The sequence below is a fragment of the Tachyglossus aculeatus genome, chromosome 17, assembly GCF_015852505.1.
Source record: "Tachyglossus aculeatus isolate mTacAcu1 chromosome 17, mTacAcu1.pri, whole genome shotgun sequence".
NCBI lineage: Eukaryota > Metazoa > Chordata > Mammalia > Monotremata > Tachyglossidae > Tachyglossus > Tachyglossus aculeatus.
Genome location: NC_052082.1, coordinates 38,325,993 through 38,331,861, shown reverse-complemented (window position 1 = coordinate 38,331,861; position 5,869 = coordinate 38,325,993).

The following is a 5,869-nucleotide window of genomic DNA, read 5'->3' as shown; positions in this document are numbered from 1 at the left end:
CATCAGCGTAGAGATGATAGTTGAAGCCGTGGGAGCGAATGAGTTCACCAAGGGAGTGAGTGTAGATAGAGAACAGAAGGGGACCAAGAACTGACCCTTGAGGAACCCCTACAGTAAGGGGATAGGAGAGGGAGGAGGAGCCCGCAAAGGAGACTGAGAATGAATGGCCGGAGAGATAAGCGGAGAACCAGGAGAGGACAGAGTCTGTGAAGCCAAGGTTGCATAGCATGTTGAGGAGAAGGGGGTGGTCCACAGTGCCTAAGGCAGCTGAGAGGTCGAGGAGGATTAGGATAGAGTAGGAGCTGTTGGATTTGGCAAGAAGGAGGTCATTGGTGACCTTTGAGAGGGAAGTTTCAGTGGAGTGTAGGGGATGGAAGCCAGATTGGAGGGTGTCGAGGAGAGAGTTCGCAGTGAGGAATTCGAGGCAGCGGGTGCAGACAACTCATTCAAGGAGTTTGGAAAGGAATGGTAGGAGGGAGATAAGGCGATAACTAGAAGGGGAGGTGGGGTCAAGAGAGAGTTTTTTTAGGATGGGGGAGACATGGGCATGTTTGAAGGCAGAGGGGAAGGAACCAGTGGAGAGTGAGCTGTTGAAGATGGAAGTTAAGGAGGGGAGGAGGGAAGGGGTGAGAGATTTCATAAGATGAGAGGGAATGGGGTCAGAAGCACAGGTGGCTGCAGTAGCACTTGAGAGGAGGGAGGAGATCTCATCTGAAGATACTGCTGGGAATGATGGGAGAGTAGCGGAGAGGGTAGAAAGCAGTGGGGTTGGAGAAGGGGGAGGAGTGACTTTGGGGAGCTCAGACCTGTTAGAGTTAATTCTACTAATGAAGTAGGAGGCCAGATCGTTGGGGGTGAGGGATGGAGGAGGGGGAGGAACAGGGGGCCTGAGAAGGGAGTTAAATGTACGGAAAAGCTGACAGGGATGATGGGCATGGGTGTCAATAAGGGAGGAGAAATAGTTTTGTCTGGCAGAGGAGAGGGCAGAGTTAAGGCAGAAAAGGATAAACTTGAAGTGAACAAGGTTGGCTTGGTGTTTAGACTTTTGCCAGCAGCGTTCAGCAGCTCGAGCATAAGAGCGAAGGAGGCGGACAGTGGCAGTGATCCAGGGCTGTGGGTTAGTGGTACAAGAGCAGTGAAGGGAAAGGGGAGTGAGCGAGTTGAGCTGAGTAGAGAGGGTAGAGTTGAGAGCAGTAATCTGATCATCAAGATTGGGTCAAGAGGAAAGGGAGGAGAGGTGGGGTGTGAGGCGCTCAGAAAGATGGATGGGGTCAAGACAGCTGAGGTTTCTGTGAGGTAGTAATATAGATTTACAGGGGATAGATGAATAATTAAATTACATAGATGTGTAAATTACTTAATAAAGTAATTCTTACAAGAGTACTGATAATAGAATCAATTAATCAGTGTCATTTATTGAGCACTAATTCTGTGCAGAGCACAGTACTAAGGATTTGTACAATACAATAAAGTTGGTAGATATGATTCCTGCCCTCAAGGAGTTTACAATCTAGTCAGGGAGACAGACATTGAAATAAATTACAGCTAGGGGAAGCACATAACACAAGGATAAGTGCTGTGGGGCTAGGGGAGGGCTGAGCATCAGTGTACTCAAAGGATACAGGCCCAAGTGCATAGGTGATGCAAAGCTGAGGGAGAATAGGGTGGGGAGATGAGGTGTTAGGCAGCAGGAAAGGCTTCTTGAAAGAGGTATGATTTTAGTAAGGCTTTGAAGATGCGGAAGGTGTCTATCTGTCAGATAATCAATCAATCAATCGTATTTATTGAGCACTTACTGTGTGCAGAGCACTGTACTAAGCACTTGGGAAGTACAAGTTGGCAACATATAGAGACAGTCCCTACCCAACAGTGGGCTCACAGTCTAAAAGGGGGAGATAGAGAACAAAACCAAACATACTAACAAAATAAAATAAATAGAATAGATATGTACAAGTAAAATAGAGTAATAAATATGTACAAACATATATACATATATACAGGTGCTGTGGGGAAGGGAAGGAGGTAAGATGGGGGGATGGAGAGGGGGATGAGGGGGAGAGGAAGGAAGGGGCTCAGCCTGGGAAGGCCTCCTGGAGGAAGTGAGCTCTCAGTAGGGTCTTGAATGGAGGAAGAGAGCTAGCTTGGCGGATGGGCAGAGGGAGGGCATTCCAGGCCTGGGGGATGACGTGGGCCGGGGGTCGATGGCGGGACAGGCGAGAACAAGGCACGGTGAGGAGATTAGCGGCAGAGGAGCGGAGGGTGCGGGGTGGGCTGTAGATGGAGAGAAGGGAGGTGAGGTAGGAGGGATCAAGGTGATGGAGAGCCTTATAGCTGAGGGTGAGGAGTTTCTGCCTGATGTGCAGATTGATTGGTAGCCACTGGAGATTTTTGAGGAGGGGAGTAACATGCCTAGACCATTTCTGGACAAAGACAATCCGGGCAGCAGCATGAAGTATGGATTGAAGTGGGGAGAGACACGAGGATGGGAGATCAGAGAGAAGGCTGAAACAGTAGTCCAGACGGGATAGGATGAGAGCTTGAACGAGCAGGGTAGCGGTTTGGATGGAGAGGAAAGGGCGGAGCTTGGCAATGTTGCGGAGCTGAGACCGGCAGGTTTTGGTGACGGCTTGGATGTGAGGGGTGAATGAGAGAGCGGAGTCGAGGATGACACCAAGGTTGCGGGCTTGTGAGACGGGAAGGATGGTAGTGCCGTCAACAGAGATGGGAAAGTCAGGGAGAGGGCAGGGTTTGGGAGGGAAGACAAGGAGTTCAGTCTTCGACATGTTGAGTTTTAGGTGGCGGGCAGACATCCAGATGGAGATGTCCTGAAGGCAGGAGGAGATGCGAGCCTGGAGAGAGGGGAGAGAGCAGGGGCAGAGATGTAGATCTGGGTGTCATCAGCGTAGAGGTGATAGTTGAACCCGTGGGAGCAAATGAGGTCACCAAGGGAGTGAGTGTAGATCAAGAACAGAAGGGGACCAAGCACTAAACCTTGGGGAACCCCCACAGTAAGGGGATGGGAGGGGGAGGAGGAGCCTGCAAAAGAGACTGAGAATGAATGACCGGAGAGATAAGAGGAGAACCAGGAGAGGACGGAGTCTGTGAAGCCAAGGTCAGATAGCGTGTTGAGGAGAAGGGGGTGGTCCACAGTGTCGAAGGCAGCTGAGAGGTCAAGGAGGATTAGGATCGAGTAAGAGCCGTTAATCAATCAATTTATTGAGTGCATACTGTGTGAAGAGCTTTGTATTAAGCAGTTTGGAAAGTAAAAAGGCCTTCCCAGACTGACCTCCCTCCTTCCTCTCCCCCCATCCCCATCCCCCCCGCCTTACCGCCTTCCCCTCCCCACTGCACTTGTATATATATATATATATATATATATATATATATATATATATATATGTTTGTACGTATTTCTCTATTCATTTATTTTATTTTATTTTATTTGTACATATTTATTCTATTTATTTTATTTTGTTAATATGTTTCATTTTGTTTTGTTTTGTTGTCTGTCTCCCCCTTCTAGACTGTGAGCCCACTGTTGGGTAGGGACCGTCTCTATATGTTGCCAACTTGTACTTCCCAAGCAGTACAGTGCTCTGCACTCAGTAAGCGCTCAATAAATACGATTGAATGAATGAATGAATGAATAAAATATAACTGATTTGGTAGACATATATCCTACCCTAACCCGGCTCCGCCACGTGTCTGCTATGTGACCTTGGGCAAGTCACTTAACTTCTCTGAGCCTCAGTTACCTCATCTGTAAAATGGGGATTAAGACCGTGAGCCCCACGTGGGACAACCTGATCACTTTGTACCCCCCCAGCGCTTAGAATAGTGCTTTGCACATAGTAAGCGCTTAACAAATGCCAACATTATTATTATTATTATTATTACCCACAAAAACCTTACAGTCTAGAGGGAATGGGAGGGACTTCCAGGCAAGAGGGAGGATGCGAACAAGGAGTCAGTAACAAGAAAGGAGAGATTGAGATAAAGAGAGTAGGTTGGCATCATAGAAGCAATGCATGCAGGCAGGGTTACAGTAGGAGATTAGCAAAGTTAGCTAGGAGGGGTAGAGCTGATTGGGTGCCTTAAGCCAATGTTAAGGAGATTCTGGATGGTCAATCACTGGAGATTTCTGAGGAGTGGGGAGATGTAAAATCTCTGCACTGTAAGCCCATTATGGGCAGGGATTGTCTCTCTTTATTGCTATACTGTACTTTCCAAGGGCTTAGTACAGTGTTCTGCACATAGTAAGGGCTCAATAAATACAATTGAATGAATGAATAAAGCACTCTTTTGGGGGGAAGATTCTAGAGCTGTGAAAGAAGGACCGGCAAGATGTGGTGACATTGAATATGTGGGTTGAATGAGAGTGATGAGCCAAGAATAATGCCATGGTTATGGGCCTTTGGGACAGGGAGAATAGTGGTGTTGTCTACACTGATAGGAAAGTCAAGGGGAGGACAGAGTTTGGATTTGTTTGGGACATGTTAAACTTGAGGTATTGATGGGACAACCAAGTAGAGGTATCTGGAAGGCAGGAGGAAATATGAGATTGCAGACAGCAAGGCTGGAGAGGTGGATTTGGGAATCATCCACATAGTAGTTGAACGTATGGGAGTGAATGAGTTCTCCAAGGGAGTGAGAATAGATAGAGAATAAGAGAGAATCCAGAACTGTATCTTGAGGGACTCCCACAGTTAGGGGGTGGAGGAAGAAGAGGAGCTGGTGAGATATTCAGGAGTGGCCTGAGAGACAGGAGAACTAGGAGAGGGTAGTTTCAGTGAAGCCAAGGTTGGATATGTTTCCAAGAGAATGGGGAGGTCCATGGGGAGCTCTTTTTGGAGGGGATGAGATATTAGGAGGGTTTTAAAGATGGGGATAAATGTGGTTTGGAAGATTGGGTGGGGGAGGGGAATTCCACATTAGGAGAAGAGCATGACCTGGGGGTTGGAGTTGGGGGAGTTGAGAATTTGGAATAATAATTAATAATAATTATGGTACTTGTTAAAGCACTTACTATAGGCCAAGCACTGTTCTAAGCACTGGAGTAGATACAAGTCAGTCAGGTTAGACATAATCCCTGCCCCACACTCTTAATCTCCATTTTTACAGATGAGGTAACTGAGGCCTAGAGAAGTGACTTGCCCAAGGTCGCACAGCAGACGTGGTGGAGCCAGGATTAGAACCCATTACCTTGTGACTTCCAAGCCCATGCTCTATTCACTATGCCATTTACTCCTAGAATGGCAATTGGACCATTTGTCAGCTGGTCTGCCCCCGTCCAGTACAAATAAAAAACTGGATGCCTTCATATCCTGTATTTTGATTATGAGCACCCAGTCTCCCTCCATCTCAGCTCCTAAAGTCGAATTCCCCAGCTCAAAAGCACCTTCTGATAGGGTAACGCAGTGGCTCAGGGGTGCCCTTGGAGAAACACCCTCGACTCAGCTAGATATCAAAATGTTGTGGATGGTGTCATTACGCCATACTTGGTCCACAGCATACCACACACAGCATGACCAACCACGGTCATGGTGTCCTGGTATTTCTGCAAATTGTCACTGGCCACTCTATTCATCCCTCCCAAGTGCACTTTCTCACTATGCTTCCTTTTAAAATCTCCCACCTTTGACTCCTTGCTCATACCTTTCCCCACTCTGTAAATCCCTCCCCATTCAAATCCACAGAAAGCCTCCTACAAAGCCACCTATGAAGCCCCCTCCACACAAAAGGCTCAATAAATACCAAAATGACTGATTGATCCCCTACTAATAATGGTATTTGTTAAGTGCTTACTGTGTGCCAGCTACTGTTCTACACACTGGGATGGATGCAAGCAAATCAGTTTGGAAACAGTTCC